The following is a 23372-nucleotide window of genomic DNA, read 5'->3' on the forward strand; positions in this document are numbered from 1 at the left end:
GGCAAGCTTGCAAGAAAGCAGGCCAGGCAAGGGCACAGGAGCCAGGCATTCCTGACCAGCACATGCCCTGCCATGCTCCTCGGGGGGATTGCTGGGGAAGGGCGACTGGGAACTCCGCCGTCAGCCCTTACCGGCCACCGGCCAACTCCTGTCCACATACAAACCAACACCCAACCAGCACTGTAGGGCGGCCCTGCTCACCGTTGAAGGTTCCAGGCCAGGGGAGTTTATTCAGGGTTGTGGGCCCAGCCTAGGTTCCTCGATGGAAGCCACACCTGGAGCCTGGGGGGGGTTCTTGCTGGGACCAGGGGGTGTTTATAGCTGCCACCCCCCAGGTTCACACCTCATAGAGGATCGCAGGGAAATCCACGTGGATGCGAGGGGAGATCCAGCTTCCGATGCCCTGAGGAATCAGGTTCTCATGCACCCGCCTCCGCTTGGCCTGCTTCTGCCCGTTCTTGGTGACGACTGTCTCCTCATAGAGCTCGTGAGCCATATCCCCGTCCTCGGCATAGAACATGGAGCCGCGGCGGCGTGTGACTCCGAAGCGGAGCACGACCAAAGCTTGCTCAGCGACAGCTGCCTCCGTGCCGCCGAGGCGAAGGGCCGCAGGCCGCGAGCTTTGCGGCCGCCGGCGCGGCCCCACGGCCGCTTCGCTCTCACAGGGCCGTCGGCGCCGCCTTCCGCAGGCTCCGCTGTCTCCCACAACATTTTTTTTTTATGAAAGAAGAAAAGCAAAGACGAGAATTAAAAGATACAGTGGAAAAAGGAATGGGGTTAGTCCACAAAATGTGTGTCATGAGACCCTGTAGATGGACTCGCCCCGGGCCACAAAGTGGAGTTTGAACTTTGTTGTAGGAGCCAAAGTACAGAGAGGATAGGAGTAGTTACTTGATTCATGATGTCTAAAACAGAAAAATGTATCACCTTCTCTGTGAAAGTACAACTGGTTCTGAGGCCTCAAAAGTTCTCCTTTGATTTCTCATAAGGAGACCCAGGATAACTTGTGAACTTCTTAATTAACATCCCTACTGAATCCATACTAAATATGGCAATGGACTTCATAGGGTGTTTTTTTTTTAAGATGCCCTCGATGCAGGCCTATAACGTGACATCCTGTGCCCCACCAAAACCAGTTGTGATGTGGGTGTGTTATGTGTAGCTATATATGTTGTCTGCTTTTGTTGTAAGCATGTAACATGTACGTATTCATTATTCAGATTTAATCCAGGGATAGAGAGATTTTCAAGTATCTAAGATGCTAGCTCTCCGTCCTGGTTGCCCCTTAGAAAGAAGCATCTGTGGAGCTTTCTAAAAGTGAACACGTCAGGGTCCCTCCTTGAGATTTTGATTTCTTTAGTTTGGAGAGTGGGATCTGGGCATCTGCCATTTGGAAAGTTTTAAGAGTGATGCCTATGCGTAACATGAGGATCATAAAGGAATTGGTGAATTGCTGTCTTTTCAGCTAGATTCTTTAATAAATAATGTTTGTCTCAAAAATAAATAAAAATTAAAATAAATCAATAAAGGAGCAAAGGACTAGATGAACGTGGCTACATATTCAAGATGCCACCATTTACATTACAAGATGTGACCTGGGAAATTTAACAACTGAAGATGTTCCCACTTCTTCCTTGGAGGTCATTCATTTTCCCCTCCTCTGGCTTCCATGAATAATATAGATGTTTAATTTTTCCCCCTTTGGTCCTTTGCCCTTTGAATCCACCCCAGCAAAAACGCTCAACTCTATGGCGCTAGAAAATGTTGTGAAGAGCTTTACCATGTTCCAACATTTGTGTATTTATGTACTTATTTTATTCTTGGCCTTCGTTTGAGCTTTTAAAAATTTTCTTAGTTTCCACTGTCATTTTCTACATGTGTTGTCTCTGCCTTCTTTTTGACAGCTAAGGTACCTTGTTTTTTCCATAAATTTTATTTATTTATTTTTGGCTGCGTTGCGTCTTCGTTGCTGCCCGCGGGCTTTCTCTAGTTGCGGTGAGTGGGGTCTACTCTTTGTTGTGGTGCGTGTGCTTCTCATTGTGGTGGCTTCTCTTGTTGCAGAGCAGGGCTCTAGGCACGCGGGCTTCAGTCGTTGTGGCACAACGGCTCAGTAGTTGTGGCTCACAGGCTCTAGAGTTCAGGCTCAGTAGTTGTGGCACGCGGGCCCAGTTGCTCCGCGGCGTGTGGGATCTTCCTGGACCAGGGATCGAACCCATGTCCTCTGCATTGGCAGGCGGATTCTTAACCTCTGTGACACCAGAGAAGTCCCTAAGGTACCTATTTTAAATGAGATGCTCCTAAAATACAGGTCAAGGACTCCCTACCTGTAGAAAAACTCTCTAAGGATAACATAAGGAACTAGTGACAATGGTTATGTCCAGGCAGTGTAGAAACGTGGAGGAGAGTGTTTCCTTTTCATTCAGTAACCATCTGTTTGAATCATTTTTGTCCATGAGCGTGCATTGCTTTTATAATTTATAAACTGGTTAAAAGATAAAATATCTATACTCATCATGGCAATTCTAGCAGGTCTTAAAGTTTTAATGAAATATGAATGCAGTTAGTTTATGCATATGTTTATTCTAAACAAATGAACAATCTTATTGTTCTAAGATACCACACTTAATGAATCCAGTATTCCACCTTTTGAAGCATCTTATAGGTATCTGAGATTAAATACTGGTCAGTGATTCATACTGGGGTACGTTTATGGGTGGAAGATGACTGAGCTGCTTTTGTATCTGTAGCTTTCCGCTTTGAATGACACACCCCCAGTGAGCATTTTAATAACACAGGAAGTGTTTCCGTCAGTGGGTCAAGAGAACCACTTCCATCACAGCTTTCCGTATTTTTGTTCATTTTCTTCACTCGTGGCAGTGTCCACACTTGGAACCTGTTTCACGTGCTAAGGGCCCTCCACCTCGACTACAGCTTTTTGCTAATTCTTCACCTCCCATGGTCCCACCACATTTCTCTCTTTGCATTTCCAAACTTTCTCTTCAAGGTTTTCATGTCATTTTGGTCCCAGGGTTTCATTCCCATGTCAGTCCATCTGATCCTGCCTCTAATTTGTCATTAGCATTTCTACTCTGGCTTGTTTGTTTTGAGTTTCTGTAAATAGTTCAGCCATTGTCAGGCATGTTTTAACCTTCAAGTAAATAAATGTCTGCCTAGACGTGCATAAAGTTATTTGACTCCATAAAAGAATACTCACAAACACATGCTGTTCTTCCTAAGCATTCTGTGTTACTGTATTAAGTTGATAATTGGTAAGATATGTTTAAATTTGCACATTGTAGAAACTGTAAGTTTAATTCCCAGCAGAGTAAGTGTATAAATGCTCAGAGTCATACACGATTCTATGGAGATGCACTGTTTATCTGTAATCTGTAACATTTAAAAATTAGCCAAAAAGGCTGAAAGAGGGTTCTTCCTATGTTTTCCTCTAAGAGTTTTATAGTATCCCGTCTTACATTTAGGTCTTTAACCCATTTTGAGTTTATTTTTGTGTATGGTGTTAGGGAATGTTCTAACTTCATTCTTTTACATGTAGCTGTCCAGTTTTCCTAACGCGTGTATGTGGAATCTAGAAAAATGGTACAGGTGAGCCTATATGCAGGGCAGGAATAGAGACGCAGACGTAGAGAATGGACGTATGGAGACAGGGTGGCGGGGGAAGTGGGATGAACTGGGAGACTGGGATTGACATATATACACGACCAGGTGTAAAACAGATAGCTAGTGGGAACCTGCTGTGTAGTACAGGGAGCTCAACTCAGTGCTCTGTGGTGACCTACATGGGTGGGATGGGGGGTGTCGGAGGCCCAAGAGGGAGGGGATATATGTATACATTAAAGCTGATTCACTTCGTTATACAGCAGAAAGTAACACAGCATTGTAGACCAGCTATACCCCAATTTTAGAAAAATAAATGCATAGTAGGTAGTCAAAAATAAGGCGTGAAAGAGATCCCCTCCCCCAGTGATTCTCCAACTTCAGTGTGCATCAGAATCACCTGAGGAGCTGGTCGAAACACTGATTGCTGAACTGCTGATTCAGTCGGTCTTCAGTGGAGCCTGCGAATTTTCCTTTCTAACAAAATCCTAGTTGATTCTGATTCTGTTGATCTGGGACCAGATGTTGAGAACCATCGCTATCCCAGTACTCCTCCTGAGCACACAGAAACACTGCATTTCCCAGCTGTGCTTATACTTACGTTAAGACCAAATGACTAGGTCTGGCCCAGTGGCATGTGTATGCCACCTCCAAATCGGGCCACACAGCTCCCTGCGTCGTTCTCCACTCTCTCTCGCCCCTTCCCTGGGCAACAGTGGAGACTATGTATTCAAGATGGTGGCCTGCCGAGATGGAGGGTCCCTAGATCTGTGAGTTTGTGATGGAGGAAAGCTGCCTTACTCACGTAAAGCTGTCATATGAAAGAAGAATAATCATTTGTTATTTATATCAAGTCATTGAGTTTCAGGGCAGCATTGCCTAACTCACCCTGATATACATGACTTTCACGTGGTCATGAGGTGAGCCAGTTGCCCAGCTCTGAGGCAACTTTTACTATGCAAATTTGAGAGATTGAATCAATCTACCATCTACACTTCCCCATCCAAAAAAAAAAAAAATCTATTTAAATTGACTTATATGTACTTAGCTTAGAGCCACATGTCTGTAGGCTACAAAGAGATTGTTGCTAATCTTTCAGAACATCTCCTAAAGCCACTTTGGTACATTTTGGGGTGATGATCTTTCATCTGAACTTTTCCAACTGCCAACTCCTTGGACTCAATCAATATTCTTGATTCTTTTCCCTTATAGGTTATTACAAAATATTGAGTATAGCTCCCTGTGCTATACATTAGGTCCTTGTTGGTTATTTTATGTATAGTAGTGCGTATACGTTAATCCCAAACTTCTAATTTTTCCCTCCCCCGCTTTCCCCTTTGGTAACCATAAGTTTGTTTTCTATGTCTGTGGGTCTATTTCTGTTTTCTGTATAAGTTCGTTTGTGTCATTGTTTTAAATAGGTTCCACATATAAGCAATATCATGTGATATTCGTCTTTTTCTCTCTGGCTTACTGACTTGCCTGGGGCATAGTTTACCCTTAGGCATCTTCACAGTTAAGGTTGATGGGCCCTGAGTGACCCACATCTTTCATCGTGGTTATAAGCCTCGAGACCCTCCCAGATGATCCCTGTTGCTTTAGCCCATTGCTGGTGATACTTTGCTGAATCTGACCCACCCCTATCTCTGGACTCTACCTGGATGTGCATCACCCCTTCCTGTCCCACCAACCTTGAGGAATTTGACCACTTGCCTACTTGGGTATCTGCCAGGCTCTAACACCCCATTTATTTGTCAGTTCTCCTGTCCAGAGCTCCACACACAGCGCACTCCATGACTCAAGTAGACTCTAGTCAAACTCTCTTCGTTTTTCATGCAAATGTTATATCATTGCCCCTATTAATGTCTCCTTCACACAGAAGTGAACCAAAAGCAAAGATTTTTCCCAACTATACCTTATGAAAACTGCACTTCCCTCAACCCTTACATGAAATCAAAGCCTCTAGATTACAGAATATAAAAGTTTCACCTTTTAAAATGGTGTTCATTGTTCTGTTGATAAGTAATCATACATTTATTGAAGAGAATTTGGACATTCAGAAGAGTACCAGCCTCTATCTAAAGATAATTTCTTTTATGTTTATTTTATTGCCATGTCATTTAAATATACCCGGCTACTTAATATTCGGTTGCACATTTAGGCCATCATTTATTCAAATAATCCAAGCAAATGTTGCTTCTGATTTTCTTATTATTAGAAATAATGACAGGCTGCACATACCTGGTAATATTTCTAGATCTACCAAAAATCTATTTCTAGATTCTTTGCAAGGGAATCCCTTGGTATAAGTGTATGAACAGTTGATGTAAATACTACGAGAAAGAGCTAAAATATTAAAAGTGGTTGTGTCTGACAGGAAGTTCACTAGATGGGCAGCAATGGGCAGAATGCTTTTTTCAGTTATAAGCACTGCATTTGACTTTTTCTGTTTGTGTATTATTACAATTAAAAATAAGCATATTATAAAAATTTTTATTTTTTCCCAGGTGAAGTTATGCGCTCCAAAAGGTGTAGGAACACCTTAAAGAATTCACGTTACATACACATCTGAACAAATTGCCCTTCTGAAAATTCATAAATATTTACCCTCCCCTCAAAAATGTAAAACATTTACCTTCCTGAAAAAGCCTCTACAAACTAGGTATTTCTTTTTCCTTTTAAATATTTTCTAATTAGCTTTAAAATGACAAGCAACTTTTATCTGCATTTATCTTACTGATAAGGTTGAATTGCTTTCCTGTCTGATTTACGGTCCATTTGTATTTCTTCTTTTGGCTGTCCCTGCGACATCTGTCCCTTTAGAAGGTGGTTTCCTTATACCAGTGACATGGCCATGGCTTAAACATTTGGGTAATTCTTCTTTTGGAATGACCATCAGAGTCCGAGTTATTTTTTCTTGGATATTCTTAGGACCAGTTAGTTATATCATCAAGTTACGGACAAATTGCAGAGCAACTGCATGGTGATAACCTCAGTTTTCTTTTGTGGTTTTAAACCATCCATGGCAGGAACTGTCAAATAGGCGTTCCAGTTACCTGTGGAGCCACGAGAACGTGAACAGAATAAATACGTGACTCTTGAAAGCCACCACAGTCGTTTGACTGTATCTATTATGGAAGGCTTCTCACTACATCCACCTCATCATTTTACAGACTTCATATTTAATATATTTATGTTAATTAAAAGTTGTCCATTAGTCTGCATGTCAGTCTGTCACGCAACCTTATACACATAGTCTTATACGTAGCAGACACTTAGAAACTGGATCAAGATTGTAGACCAAGCATATTTTTGACTAAATGTCATTCATCCTAGGATTTTTTTCTGTTTTATTCATCGTTGTATTCCAGGCAGCTAGAAGAGTTCCTAGCACAGACTAGGTGGTCAACAAATATTTATTGACTAAATGAATACATGATGAAAATATAAATGAATGAATGAACAAACCAACACTTCACAACTGGGCATCAAGACCCAAGCTCTGTTTACCTTCTTTTGTAAAATACAGCACAAGACGGCAAATGCTTTTGAATAATGCAGGTGACAAATACACGATAGAGGCTGAATGGCATTAGAAAAAGGGCAAGCTTCACTTCTAAACTTTGGCTCTGTGCCCTCAGGGAATTTACAGTCTAGTGAGAGAGAGAGAGAGACATTAATCAAATGTTCCTACAAATAAATAGGGAATTAACAGATTTGAAGTGCCAGTCATATAACAGGCTTACCTGGCCTGGGTGTTCAAGGATGGCTTCCTTCTCTGAGGAAGGGGTATTTCAACCTCATATGGCAAAGGAGGCATTCTGAACACAAATTCAAAGATGAAAATGCATTGGAGAAACAGAAAGAACAAGAGCCAGGAAGCTCAGAGACGGGTGGAGATAAGGTCTTTGTAGCTCTTTGCTATGTGATGAGGGAGAGACACACTGACCCTTACCAGCAATAAGGGCTTGGTGACACCTACCTGGTAGGTTTATTGTGAGGATAAAACGTATATGTGTAACTGCTTAATGTCTGGCCCATAGAAATTCCCAGTTATGGTCACTTTTTCCCTCTTTCTTTCCTTTTGTTACCTATATCTCGAGTTCATTAAGAGCCAGAACTTGGTCTTCTATTTCAGTGGGTCCCCCTTAGTGCCTATCCTGGTGTGAACTGCTTGGTAAATGTTCAGTAAATGACAGCTGGGGTTACCATTAGTCCGTTGTATACTAGGATTTTACATTTATTTTCTTACTTAGGTTTTTATTTAATAAAAATTGATGTGGATTTATAATACTAAATTGAGTTTCTAACATCTGATACTTTCATATGTGGAATTATGCACCTTTGTTATCCATGTGGGATTTGGGATTTGATTGTGTGGTTTGGACATGGTTTTATTTTCCAGCAAGTGGAGTGTTGGTTCTTTCAGAGCTTCAAAGCATCTCTAAGATTTAGAATGATGAAAAAATGTAATCTGTATATATTTAATTGTAACATATATTTGCATCAGCATTTTTCTGATAGCTATCAGAAAAGCATATAGAGATTAAATGAATGCATAGAAGTAAAAATATCCTTTCACCAATAATTTGCTGCTCCAACAACAAAGCAATAATTTAGAACTCTAACCTTGTAATTCAGCTGATTAGAGGAATCCAGTTCTCTCTTTATTCCACGTTGTGTTGTATCTAATTGATGGAGAAGTCTAAGCGAATCAATATGCCAAAAACTGGCCTAGACAAACTCCATTTCTTTTGTGTCGTGTATGCCTAGTTTGCCCAATTTTCAAGTAAAAAAAAAAGTCTGTTTTATTTTTTCCAACTGCCAAAACTCCAAACTAAAACTGGGTTCTCCCTCTTTCTCTCTCACATAATTACATAATAAAGTTCCCACATTCCAAACTTCACTGACAATTTTGTTGACAATACACAAGATAGAATAGAATGCATCCCAGCCTTCCTCAACTAGATGAGTCTAAACAATTGTAAAAAACAAACTTTAATCAGATTTAATGTACTCAGATCCAACCAGATGCTCACAGCAGATCAGAGGAGAAGGAACACACAAAGTGTCACCTTTTATGGCATGATCCTACATGATCTTTTCTTTTTTTCTGATTATTGATGGTAGATACAAGATAATATTTATACTCCACATATTACCCACAAGTGCTTTTTTTTTTTTTTTTGGTCTCTTTCATCCTTCACTTTTTATTAAGAAGTTAAGTTCCTGTTTATCTTACCCCTCAGTTCTTCTTACAGATACAGTTTTGTGTACTGGCCTATTTATAAATTATTAATGTCACATTGGAAAAAACCTTTCAGAACCAGGCCCTCCTGACACGGAACTACTGGTAATTTCAGCCAAGCATCAGTGTGCCTGAAGCACACCCAGCTCTAGCAGCGAAGGAAGCCTCTGAATCTTCTTCCGCTAGTGAAACAATTAACTTCACGTTCCATTTGCCAGCTACGGTGCCCACCTAAGTTGATCCTGTCTGTTAAACCCATGTCAGTCTTTTCAGCCTGCTCAGCTCAGGGGAGAGTCACAATGTATAGCCAGGCTCCCGCGCTTTGGGGTAGAAATGAAAAGATTTGCATTCATCAAACAAGAAAATGGTATTGCTGGCTGTCAGTCTGGAAGGAAGAGCTTTTCTCTCCAACGTTGCACAGGAGGTTCTGCTCAAGTCCCTGAATGTCAGCTCATGCCTCACTGCTGAGCAAGCATCTTCCCCACCTAACCTGGCAGGCCGATGTGTCTGACATGAAAGCAGGCTGCCCTCAGATTGAGCAGGCAGGATACCCCAAATTGGGGGCCAGTTCTGTTCAACTGAGCAGGTTGGACTGCAGCTTTCTCTAGTGGGAGTTTACGATGAAATTTGAGATGTGCCTTCAATGCCAAGGAAATCGAGCGGGAGAAGAGTCTGACAGAGCTGGCTTGTGTGTGAAGACGTAGCGAGGGGCACGTCATTTCTCCCACTGGCGTCCGACACCCCTTCCCTTCTCCCTGCCACATCCCGTCCATCATGGAGACCCGAGTGGACCGATACAGTGGTTATGGAGGGAGTTGGCATTGCTTGGAGCCCCAGGGCCCCAGAAAATATCACAGTTGGGACCTATAATTTGACTGTGCATGGGGGTGTTTTGCATTTCACATCTTCATCTGGCTTCTAGCAGCACACATCTGGCTCTGATTTTCACCAAAGTGTTAAAAAAAAAAAGGAAAGGAAAGGAAAAAGAGCAAACTGGCTGTGGTAATCCTGAAGAAGTTATAATTTCCTAAGAGGATAAATCTGCTAAGAAAAATATCTATTTCCAAACCAAATATAAATTGACTTCTATATTTTCTGTTTTCAGTTGTATACGTTGTCTTTGCATTCACAAATATTGATTAAATGCCTAGTCTGTGCCACCACTAAGGTGAGCAAAACAGACTTTTTTTCTGGCCCACAAGAAGCTAACCATCAAAGTAACATTCTCTTCAGTTATCATGAATCATCAGAGTTGGAGGTATACAAATCCTTAACATTTCAGACTATTTTACCATGTCTAAATACCTTACGGCTAAATTTCAGCATCTCGTGTGTGAAATGAGGGGAACGGGTCTGCAAAATCCTTAAGGTACCTGGAAGACGTTCAGCTGGGCTCTGCCGTTGGCACCTGTGTGGTGTTGGGGAAGGTGCTTAATGTTTCTGAGTTTCAAACCCTGCATAAGTAAAATGAAATAATGCCCAATTTGCAAGGGTTTGGTTTTTTGTGTTTTTTCAACGGAATGAAGATTGAAGTCTAGCCTGGCCTAATAGTAGTGCAGAATAGAAGTAGCTATTATGGTCTTCTTGCTGTTTTTTCTGTGACTCTGTAAATACGGCTTTCGAGCCAAGGATTTCAGAATGTGTTTTAACAGATTTACCAAAATCCCCTGATTCTGGTATGCCGCAGTTTATAGTAGTCAATAGAATTCAGTTTCTAAAGCATCTCTCTATAGCATTTTTCTTCTTTTATAGACCCACATGCAGGAGCATGGATGAAAAGAGACACGTATGTTCACTTTTGCCTGGTAAAGCAGGGTCATGCTTAAGATTGCTACGTGCCTACCAAGTTGTCACCAAAGAGCCAGTGACTCCAAAACCGAATTCTGAAGCCACGCTATTTCGGTTTCAAGCAAGCAAAAACACATGACAGTTTACAGAGAGCATTTCTGTTCCACTAGATTTTTCCTTCCATTGTTAGAAAAATGACAAAGATTTTTCTGGGAACTAAATGGTAATAGATGATAATAAGGAGACTTCAGGAAGTTAGCAGATATTTCCTTTCAGAGCCAAGGACACGTGGAAATCAGGCCTCTGAAACATCAGCCAGACGCTGGAAGCTCTCATGATTTGGTTTCGTTAAAGATACCAAAGAATAATTAGACCATGAGGGGAATTCTGTTTTCCATTCCCCAGGGAGTAGGATTAGTAAATGACTTTCCATGTCATTCTTTTTTCCACTTCCTGTTTTGTTCCTGTTTGAGAAAATTGCTAAATGGCGGGAACAGAAAGAGCAGGCCTGGATGGAGATTCTCTTTTCATCTAGACAGCCAAAATGATAGAACTTTGGGACCTTTCCATTGTTAATCCGAAAAAAAAAAAAAAAAAAAAAAAGGAAAGAAAAGATGTATGCATAGAAATAAAATGAATTTACTTTATTAGTGTCCCTAACTGCTAGACGCAGTAAAACGCTGTCACAAATAGGAAAGACTGTGAAGGTTTTCATTGTACTAGGAACTGTACACAATTAAATTGAAATATAAATGTAAGCCAGCATTTCAGTTAAGCCGCTTATTAAAATAATTAGGCCAGTGAAGCAAGGAGTGTGCAAGCCAAGGAAATTGTGAGGTTTGGTTAAAATGCTCTCACTGCAGGTATGTATAGAACTGAATGGGAAAGGAGTTATAAAGCCACAGATTTAGTAAATAAAAAACGTTCTGTGCTGAAAGTCGAAAGACATGGAAAGAACTAAAAAAAAAAAAAAAATTTTTTTTTAATCTCTACAGGTTTGTAGTAATAGAAATCCTGAGCTGGAAGGGATTTTTGTGAAACCATTTCTAAACTGGCCACCATCAAGCTTCTATTAAAACTTATTTTTCCCTGTGAGTTTTACTTTTTGAAAGATTCCCTTTACAATTTGCACTTATTAAGTAGCAATTAACTTGATTTCCCACTAAGTAAAAACATGATCCTCCAATTAGAGTATTGCATTAGCATGGAATACCTAGTGTTCCCTCTTTCAGCTGATACTGGGTTGGCCAACAAGTTCGTTCGTGTTTTTCAGTAAGATGTTTGGCCAACCCAATATAATAGAAAAATCAGATAAATGTAACATTTAAATTTTCCTGTGTTATCTTATCATGGATAAATGTATGATTTCTGTTAGGCTTTTTCTGAAAAGCAAAAATAGGGCAAGGAGGCCCACTGCCACTTTGGAGGGTGACTGGTAGGCACCCACTATCTGTTCCAGCCCCTTTGTTGTAGAGCAGGTTTAATGGCTCAGCCTAAGCTGTACAGTTTAGTACAAGGTCAAAGCTAAAATACAGGTCTCTTGATTTTCAGTCTAGCCCTCTCTTTGCTAAACACCCTGCCACTTTATAAACTTGTGAGGCTGAGGAATTTTCAGTGCTATTAATTCCAAGATTTTGGAAGCACAACTGCCTTGGAAAGTCTGTAGAAATTGCACTGTAGTAACCCATTTTCTTCTCTGGCCTTCTCATTAAATTTTCTTAATATCAAATTGGTCTTTTTTTTTTTATTTTTGGTCCCGTGTGCCATGCTGTAATATAAGGGCCACAATTTCTACTTAGCTGATCCACTGTAAGAACTTTTAAGTCATTGAATCTTCCTTATTTGAGTCATTTAGTTTGAGGCGTGCCCCCCACAAACCCTTCTGTGTGATCAAATTAACAGTAAGACCTAGAAAAACTCAGAAGACACCTCTCTTCAATGACTAATTATGTTAAGATGGCTTCTGTCTGCTGAGATCTACATTTGGAATCCAACTCTATACTCTGTACCTCCAAGCAAGCTGATAAGCAACTCAGATGTGCTGTTGGGACTTAATCAAGAGTGTGTGAATATGATTTGAGTCCATACTAAATATGTTGAGAACTGTGTCCTTTCAGAACTTTAGGGAGAGTGGAGTTGGCATTAGAAAAGTGATACCATTAAAAATACAGCGTGGCTAAGAATTACAATCGGTGACAGCCACTTAGGAACCCCTGAATCTGGTTAGCACTACTGTAAGCTAGGAAGCCATAGTGCATGACTGGACCATCACACCTGGCAATATCATCTTTTTAGACCACCTGAGCATGCAGTGAATGCATGAAAGGTTGCCGTTGCTTATGCAAGCTCTTTGGAAAATGTGGGCTCCCTGGATGCCACCTAGGCCCCTCATATCATTTAACGTGTGTGTGTGTGTGTGTGTGTGTGTGTGTGTGTGTGTGTTACGTGGGCCTCTCACTGTTGTGGCCTCTCCCGTTGCGGAGCACAGGCTCCGGACGCGCAGGCTCAGCGGCCATGGCTCACGGGTCTAGCCGCTCCGCGGCATGTGGGATCTTCCTGGATCAGGGCACGAACCCGTGTTCCCTGCATTGGCAGGTGGACTCTCAACCACTGCGCCACCAGGGAAGCCCTCATTTAACTTTTTATTTATTTTTGGCTGCGTCGGGTCTTCATTGCTGTGCGTAGGCTTTCTCCACTTGGCGGCAAGCGGGGGCTACTCTTCGTTTCTGTGCTCAGGCTTCTCATTGCGGTGGCTTCTCGTTGCGGAGCACGGGCTCTAGGTGCGCGGGCTTCAGTAGTTGTGGCTCACAGGCTTTGTTGCTCTGCAGCATGTGGGATCTTCCCAGACCAGGGCTCGAACCCATGTCCCCTGCATTGGCAGGCGGATTCTTAACCACTGCGCCACCAGGGAAGTCCCCCTCATATCATTTAAATTACATTTGGAAAACAGAACGTTTAACAAACTACCATTTTAAGGTGCTGCTGCCGAGGAACCTGTCCCAAGGCTGCTTCGTGGAGACATTTGCAAGATCTAGCGGGTGTCTCTCTTTCAACCTATCAATTAGGAAAAGAGCAGAGGCAGATGTGATATATTAAATGGCCTTAAGATGGATGGCTCTGAAAAATCTCATATTGGCAAGAGTAATTCAAGTTGCCAGGTATCCAGACTTTGCCATGTGATGCCCGCAGAAGTCTGCCGGGGTTTGGCTGGTTTACTCTGCTAAATGAAACTGCTGATATGACTGTCGCGAGGTGATTAATAAAGTGCATAAATCTTAACTATGGCAAGAAAGAAGATGAATTGACACACGCATAGATTGGAAATGTAATGAAACCAAATTGAACCTACCAGGATTTGCTGATAGAGTACACAAAAACAATACCACGTTTAGTGTTTCTCAAGTCCCGTTTTGTTGGCCTCATTTGGAAAATGACCAGGAAGACAAGTTTGGTGTTATTTTTCATTTTCCTGGCATAAGAGACCTGAACCGGCAACAGAGCAGGAAAATAATAATGACATAGTGAATACGTGCCTCTGGTATTTATCATTTATTATTTATTTCCTCCATGTTAATGGAGCTTGGGAAAAAAAAAAAAAAGGTTGGTTCTGTTTCCCTCAAAGTTGCTATTGAATGCTATCAGTGATCATATACAAAGTTTTGGTAGTTTTCAAAGTAATTAGAACCCTAGAGCAAATAAACACTAAATGGGCTCTCATCTTTGAAGTTATTTTTTCTAACTAAATAGCTCTGTTCTGCTATCATTATATACTAGTCATTATAAAATTAAAAATCATTTTAAGTGAATGGATGCTTTTTTAAGAAGCATTTGTTTCTTGCTAATTATTATGAGCTAATTTTAGTTTATGATGGTCTTCAAGAAATCTGAAATCACTGCCTTAGAGCTCTAGTCCCCAGTGGTTGCAAGTGTCAATTCCGGAAGGAAAAAAAAAAAAAAAAACATTGATGGGGAAGAGGGTCCAAAGCAATGAAAACCTGAATTTTCATGACTTTGAAAATATCTGACTTTCTGAAGGTCATCACAGACAGATGGCATAAAAAAAACTGTCTTGTGGACCAGCGCTACTAGAAGCTAACTGTGACCTTTGCATGTTAATTAATGTCTCTAAGCCTAAATTTTTGCATTTTTTAAAGGGAGATAATAATATCTACCTTGCAGCATTGTTTTGAGGATTAAAGATAACATCTGTAAAATTTTTCGCACAGGAGCTGACATCATTTTAGTAGCTATAACTATTAACATCACCTATCATCATTTCCATTTTTTCCATGATAAGAAAATATACTACTGCTCAGAGGCCCGAACTTGGTCTTCAGGACAGTCAGTCCTTGGCTTCTTGTGACAGTGTTGTTTTTAATGGCAAACTTGTTTCGACCAAGAACACGGCATTTAAGTTAATCTGGAAAAGTGACAGTTTTCCATGTTATTTTTCTAGCCTATGGGCCAAAGCCAGGTGAATGTTGGGAAGAATGTGACTGTACAGGCCGTATGATTTATGAGGGGCTTTCCCATGGACGAGCAAGTTCTTGAAAGCCCACCCAGTCATAATTTCACACAGGCCTACACTTTCTGAATGTCTCTCTCGGACAATAAGGAAAGCAAACAGTAAAAGAGGTAAACAACAGTAACAGAAAACCAAATCATCAAACACGGAAAACCGCTACAGATGTGCCTCCTAAGTGTCTCTTTCCCCCTAGTTCTCTCTTCTTGTACTCTTTATTACAAATTAATATCATGAGTAAAACAGGTTAATAAAACCGGGGTGCCAGGTGTTTGGTCAGGAGGGAGAGGTGATGAATGTCACCTTCGGGGTTTCCCTCTAACTCCCAGCACTATCCCAACTGTCTTCATCGGTAAACTCTTTCCTTTTACTGACCTTAGCTCTTCGCTCTGACTTCTCATTTTTCATTTTATTGTTGGTTTAGACAACATTCTTCCTAGTTTCTTGGTTTCCAAGTACTCAGTTTGCTGATCGTTCCTTATATTCTAGGCACTGAAATGCTTCACATGTTTTATCCTAATTAATCCTCAGAACAAGTCAGTATTACAGCTGAGGAGAAAAAAAATGTCGGGTCATAGAGATACTAAGTACCAGGTAAGCAAGTAAGGGCTTGAGTGAGCTCCTTCAAGTACATGAGACAAGGCTGCCTTCCTAGCTATATTCAACATGGTGGGTACAGATTGGAATATCCTGATGGAATATCCACCAGAAAAAGCAAATTTTGATTCTAAGTGTAGATGCTATGAAGGGCACTTAGACTGTGGATCCTTGGTCTGACTTGTCCAAAGTTCAGCGGAATCTATCCAGTTCTTTCAGTGCATAGATGTTGATCAAGAGTCGCAAATCCAACTGACTCTCATGCTTTCTTCCTTCCTCCTTGGATCCACCCTCTTCTTACTCACAGCTTCCTGGTCCCACCACTCTGGCTTCCCAGGTAAAAGGGGCAGGAGAACCCATCACCTCAGGGGCAATGGAAGAACATGCTCTCATCTCAGTGGAAGAAGGGCGTGATAGTGTAAGCCTTTATTATTTTTCTTAAAGATACTGGAAAGAAAAAGAAAAGGTTGGATGGTTTTCAGCGGAGGGATTGATGAGAAACAGGAAACCACATTCAGAGATGAAAAGGCCCCAAAAGAGACAAGAAAATTGCCCTCCTTAACTGCATCTCACTCAGAAGAGTCCAACACAGCTTTCTAACATACGCTTCCCCCCGCCCCACCCACTGAACTCAGGCACTACATTTATACAACCAGCCATGGTGTGTCCTTCACCAAGTATCAGACAAGGGTTGTCACAGGATCAGAGTTTTGTAATCGTAAGAGCTACCAATTTGTACACCCACTCTGTGCCATATATGGGACTAGGTCCCATTCAGTCTCTGCGGTAACTCTGTGACGTTGGTAAATTTTTATTGCCAGCTTACACGAAAGCCAAGGCTGAACAAGTTTAATCAGATTGTTTACTGACATGTAGTTAGAAATGGGCAAATCTGGTATCGAAACTAAGCTCTGTTGTCTCCCAAGACTGGCCGTTTCCACTATGCCACATCGTCAGTGACAGGACAGCTTTTCAAGCATGCCATTCCAAATTCGTGGGTCTTTTTTTGGAAGGATGGCCATAAAATAGGGAAAAGGGTTGTAGGAAAATCTGTTGATGCCGCAGTAACCTGAGAAAATAGCATTGGTTTCTTTTTTTTTTTTTTAATGGCAACATTCAGCGGTCATTAAATACAACAAACCTTCAAGCTGCTCTATGGCTTTTTCTGCTTACCTACTGCTTTTTAAAAAAATCTGTGTCCTCCCCAAAGTTAGTATGACCGCTATAACATGGGGACTAGGAGATTTCTCAAGGAAGGTTGATTCAAGACTCATGAGTGCCCACAGCATAATTTGGACAAAATGGATTTACAAACCACTCTGAGTTGGGAGATCCAGTCCAGAAGTCCACCCACGCAACCCATATTCCAGGCTCTTTCTTGTGACCATTCCTGAACAAACATGGCTAAGAGCAGAGAAACTGAATAGGAAATCAGGAGGAGCCTGCCTGAATATAACAGGATATGATACCACATAACACAGACTCTGCACCCAGATGGCAGTTAGAGGGAACTTGGGCCGGATCATTTATCTCTGCCTGGGATCATGTAGTTCCCAACAACAGATGAATTTTTATCCACTGCTTCTCCAAGATTCTCCTATAGCCTGTTTTCTAGAAAACAATGATGTGAGTATCCATATGTCACCTCTGGCAATGTAAGAGAATTTAATGAATTTTATACCATCATTTCCAGTCAGCCTTGATGTTCCATTTTTTTTATAGACATATTTATTTATTTATTTTTGGCTGTGTTGGGTCTTCATTGCTGCGCGCGGGCTTTCTCTAGTTGCGGAGAGAGGGGACTGCTCTTCGTTGCGGTGCGCGGGCTTCTCATTGCAGTGGCTTCTCTTGTGGAGCACGGGCTCTAAGCCTGTGGGCTTCAGTAGTTGTGGCACACAGGCTCTAGAGCACAGGCTCAGTAGTTGTGGCACACGGGCTTAGTTGCTCTGTGGCATGTGGGATCTTGCTGACCAGGGCTCGAACCTATGTCCCCTGCACTGGCAGGTGGATTCTTAATCACTACGCCACCAGCGAAGTCCCCTCCATTTTTGTCTAGATAGAGTAAGAGGGACTATCTCGGATTCCTTACGGATGAAGATTGGAGAGAACAGGGATACATCAGGCAATCAGAATCTCTCACTTGTCAATCTAATTGTGCAGATGTTCAAAACAGGATATGCTGCTTCTTGTCCAATTCAGTGTGAAATTTTATGGAATCATATTGCTTGAAGGGAAGTTATGAGATCATCCTAGGCAGTTCTGCCTCAAACCAGGTACACCCGCAGCTGTAAAACAGAGAGATTGGCTTATTGTTTCATCTGTCCTTAAGAAGGGCAAGAGACCTGGAGCCTTCTTCATTTTATCATAAAGAGGGGCAAAAAGTGATCATCAGTGTTGACCACAATGAATCTAAAGGAGTATATTGGAAAGGCTTCATTTTATAAGCTTGGTGGATAGAAGATTTGGCAGTCTTTTAAAGTCACCTTTATTTTACCCATTTTCTTGACATGAAATCTATGACTCATAGTCACCTTTGTTCTTTGAAAATGAGCTCCCACATCTTCCAGAATGTGATACATTTTACTTTAGGGTGCCAGCAGGCATCTACAGACCAGAAAGCACTGTGTCTCCACGCTTACAGTTCATGAACAGAAACATTCAGGAATAGGGGAATTTTCTGAGTGAAACTCCCAGATAATGAGAATAGAACCCTACTCTCCAACCCCAGGGTAAGCCCCATTCCATATTTATGTCTGTATTCCACGTTCATCTCCTCTATTTATACGTTGGCTATTTGAAGTCTTTATTCATTCTCTTTCCCCCCATCTCTCCAAGTTCTAGCCATACTAAGGAGACCCAGGGGAAACCCTTTCTCTTTACGGAAGGCTCATCACTGGAGTCTAAGATGTACCCCCCTTGCCTAGAGTTCCGTGCTTGGTGGTTCTTACTCTTGTCTTTAGCTCCCTCTCACCAGTTAGTTCAGGTATAGCCAGTGGGCTTCATCTCACATGTCAGTTCAGATTGGGTGCGGCTGATCAGACAGAGGTTACAAGGCTGCGTGTGGAGTCTGTGAGGAGGATGTCATAAACATGAGTATGGACAGAACACTCGGGCTGTGTATCTCCCCTTCCCTAACCAGCTCATAAACATGAGTATGGACATAGGAATAGAACACTCGGGCTCTGTATCTGCCCTTCCCTAACCAGCTCATAAACATGAGTATGGACATAGGAATAGAACACTCGGGCTCTGTATCTGCCCTTCCCTAACCAGCTCATAAACATGAGTATGGACATAGGAATAGAACACTCCGGGCTATGTATCTGCCCTTCCCTAACCAGCTCATAAACATGAGTATGGACATAGGAATAGAACACTCGGGCTGTGTATCTGCCCTTCCCTAACCAGCTCATAAACATGAGTATGGACATAGGAATAGAACACTCCGGGCTATGTATCTGCCCTTCCCTAACCAGCTCATAAACATGAGTATGGACATAGGAATAGAACACTCGGGCTGTGTATCTGCCCTTCCCTAACCAGCTCATAAACATGAGTATGGACATAGGAATAGAACACTCGGGCTCTGTATCTGCCCTTCCCTAACCAGCTCATAAACATGAGTATGGACATAGGAATAGAACACTCGGGCTCTGTATCTGCCCTTCCCTAACCAGCTCATAAACATGAGTATGGACATAGGAATAGAACACTCCGGGCTATGTATCTGCCCTTCCCTAACCAGCTCATAAACATGAGTATGGACATAGGAATAGAACACTCGGGCTGTGTATCTGCCCTTCCCTAACCAGCTCATAAACATGAGTATGGACATAGGAATAGAACACTCGGGCTCTGTATCTGCCCTTCCCTAACCAGCTCATAAACATGAGTATGGACATAGGAATAGAACACTCCGGGCTCTGTATCTGCCCTTCCCTAACCAGCTCATAAACATGAGTATGGACATAGGAATAGAACACTCGGGCTCTGTATCTGCCCTTCCCTAACCAGCTCATAAACACCTAGAGAATAAGGATCTTTTACTTTGGATTTTGTATCCTTTGCATACCTGGTGTGGTTCTGATATCAGGAATGAGTTCTAAATGAGTCTGGGAAGCAATATCTGACTTTACCCAAAGATAACGTTATCTCTAAAAGTAAAGTACCAGAGAAGGAGTACTGTGTATTTTTCTCCATGACTCCTGGCCAAGTATCAAGATAAAGTGAAATTCCACATGCAGCCACACTTAGAACTAGATTTTAATTGTGATACGTCTGCGCCCAGTGAAATTTTTATTGTTTGTATATTTAATCCATCCAATTAAATATGGAGCAATTGTCCAGCTCCTTCTAGCTGATGCCTAATTTGGCCTGAAATGATATGCCTAAAGGAAAAAGAAAAAAATAAAAATATGTATCTGGCTGATGTAAAAATGATATGAAAATATTGCAGGGAACCATAGCTAATGAAAATCACCTGCATGATAAAAAACAGTCATATTTGCTTTGAAAACCTGCACCTCTTCCTTGAATTTCTAGAGGGAACGACTGGGTGGTGTCGACTAAAGCATCCAGATCCTGACCCCTCTCTAGTTGCGGCAGATTCCATTAACATTTGAGGTTCATTTTCATTTCATAAAGAATAAACACTCCCCTATCGTTACAGCACTTACTGCCAGGATTAATTGGAATTTCAACTTCGACAATTTCTGTAGGCTTCGAGCAAAATATCGTATGCGTGAAAGACAAGAGAAATAAATTGTAGGAGACTGACAGGTTGGGTTTACACAGAAGTTTCTCATTCTTTGGATGAAAGTTCTTGAGCTGATAGAAGAAAGGGACAGCTGCCGGGGCCCAGCTTTTAACCTGCTCAGCAGACAACCTGCACTAGCCTACATAGGAGAGATCAAAGGGAGAGAGAGCCTTTGCCCGCCTTGGGCTAAACGTCCTTAGAAAAATGGGAAGAACGGTGGACTTAGTATTAGAAGCCCTGAGTGCAAGTTTCTCCTAGATGTCTGACCTTGAGCATGTGACGTAGCCACTCCAAACCTTGATTTCCACTCTGAAAAAAAGAAAATTGTTTTTACTTATACCATAGGGTCAAGATGGTCAGATAAGCAAATGGAAGTGAAAGAACCTGATGAACCGTAATCAAGGCAAATCAAGCTGTTACCATCCTAGTATCACTCAGCTCCAGTTGCTTACCCCCATCTCCAGATAACGTGCCTTAAAACAGTCATTAAAGTCTTTCTTCAGTGGTATTGACCTTGTTTCTGCCAAAAGCACCTGAAGGGTACAATTCCTGTATGTAACAGTGGCTTTTCTCTACTGGATGGTGAGAGAGGAGATGTAGTTTGAAATGACCCCCCGGCGAGAACCATAGCCTTTCATGTAGAACAAATGGATGATGAGCACATTTGGGGAGGGTAGAGGAGATGTGGGTTTAGAAATTGGGGAAGGGTTTTTAACCATCCCTGGAATCATACTCAGTAAGGGGTCTACTGAGTCAGCCTGAGGGAGTCTACATTTAAGATGATTGAAGCTACTCAGAACTCTGCCATCTTGTTTCATGGCCTGATTCAGAACCCCTGGCCACCCAATGCAGTTTTCTAAACTATTTCTAGGTGTATCGTATTTACAGAGACGACTGGCATGTAGATTATATATGCCCTTTCTTTCTGGTCTAGAGCTTCTCTCGGGTCTAGATTACATATCCCCTTTTCTCTCTCTGCCTGTATGCCAAACGTCAGCAATCTATTCCTAAAAATGCCTAGTGTCTATTAGAAGACACTTATTCATTCACCTATTAGGTATTGTGTACCTATCACAGAGTAGGTTCTGTGCTAGGAATTGACAATCAAATGGCAAGGAAGATGGAGTCACTGTCACATAGCATTTGCATCCCTGGCTCCACAGCCACTGCACACAGGAAGGCCCATGAAGGAAGGAGACCACCGCTCTGGCCATGTGTAATGCTGCATTTTAAAAGAGCACTGGATTCCAAGTCTTTGTGGAATCTCAGCTCTCTCTCTCTTACTAACTTACCATGTGATCTTTCTCATTCAGTTTCCTAATCTGTGAAATTAGAGGCTGAAATGAGTTCCCTTAGGACCCTTTCAATTCTAGAATTACCTGCTTCCTTGGCCTTAAAAAATCTGTGCCTCAGTTTCCACATTTGTTAGAGAAATTCTGATTTTTGCCCTACGACCACCACTGCCTGTTTCTGAAATTGAATTTAGAGAATACGTTGAGTTTGAACATATATATAAGGTGCCCAGGTAAACATAAGATGCTGCTAAGATTATGATTAGGATGCAATCACTAACATAGGACAGAGGAGGGCAGGCTTGCAGTTTCTGCTTGGGGCCCCAGAATGTGCACCTCTGCTGCTTCAACTAAAAGCGTGGAGCTACCTGCCGCTGTGCGGTTGGCTGACAGAGCCGGCAATTACTAAGAACTCTTATTTCTACAGAACCTCCCCACCAGAGTGCTTGGGGCACGATACATATATAGTAATACAGTCGACATAAGTCTCAGTTGCCTAATGAGAAAATAACCTCCTGTCACCATGTATGTGTGTTCCCTAGAAACTAGGTTCGAACTGGTTTCTTCTCGTTTCTGAAGAACGCTTGAGCCTTTTCTTTCCCTTCTGCTGCTGCTTGGAGCTGGCTTTCGGGAGCAGACCTACAGTTTCTTCTTTCTCCTAAGTCTGGTCGTGCAGAGTCACAATCCCCTCTGGGTCATTAAATACCACCCGCAGCATCCTGGCTACTTTGGCCATATTTCTGTTGAGGCCTGTAATATGAAATCACTGGGAGGCATCAGTAATGATAATTGTGTCCTTGATTCTATCCCAAACTCAAGTTTAGCACAGAGTGGCCAGTGCAGCTAATCAGAGATGAGCTCAGTGCACTTTGAGGGGCCGCGCTCCTCTCTGAGTTGCTTGGCTACAAAATGGCACTAGGAAAATGCTTTGCATTTGCCATGACACCCTAACAACTGAACTGAAAGGTATATTTTGACTAAGAATGAGGACGTTGTGCCGTCATTGACACAGGGATTCGCTTTTGGAATTCCTTGCTCAGCTAAAGAAAATGTTGTGGCTGTTGATTTCGTGGTTGATCTGGGCACTCGAGACGGAATAACGCCTACACGCATTTATTTTGCTCCTCCCATCGCCATCATGAAAATGACAAGATGGCCCAGTCCCCTGTGCACGTGGAGAGAACGTACAGAGGTCAACTCAGAATCTCAGTAGTGTCATTTCGAAGGAAATCATTTGCAGACAAGAAATTTGCCAAGGTTAGGTCACGTGTGTCTGTGCGTTTACATACGCGGTTGTCTGTGGTCAGCGTGTCTGCTTAACCAACCACTTCTTTGGTGAAGCGAATCCCACAGCACCAAACTGCCCACCTCCCTTTAGCTGCCCCCAAAAAGACACAGAAATCTCAGACACACGAGGAAAACAGAATTCTGCTGCATGGAAATCAGCAAAATGCACGAGATACGCATGTCCAGATTACGGTGTTAAAACAGACGTTTTACATATTCCCCCTTAGCTATATAAAGCACTGACAGTGCGCCCCACAATGTCAGAAC

The 23372-nt window shown here is 42.0% G+C and overlaps 1 protein-coding gene and 1 pseudogene across 5 annotated transcripts in view; one reads left to right on the forward strand and one right to left on the reverse strand.

The window, feature by feature from the left end:
• Window positions 1–23372, forward strand: part of SAMD12 (sterile alpha motif domain containing 12) — a 456644-nt gene that overhangs the window by 300989 nt on the left and 132283 nt on the right. The window lies entirely within an intron of this gene.
• Window positions 338–711, reverse strand: LOC137210662 (tumor suppressor candidate 2 pseudogene; annotated as a pseudogene).

The sequence above is a fragment of the Pseudorca crassidens genome, chromosome 17 (genome assembly GCF_039906515.1).
Source record: "Pseudorca crassidens isolate mPseCra1 chromosome 17, mPseCra1.hap1, whole genome shotgun sequence".
NCBI lineage: Eukaryota > Metazoa > Chordata > Mammalia > Artiodactyla > Delphinidae > Pseudorca > Pseudorca crassidens.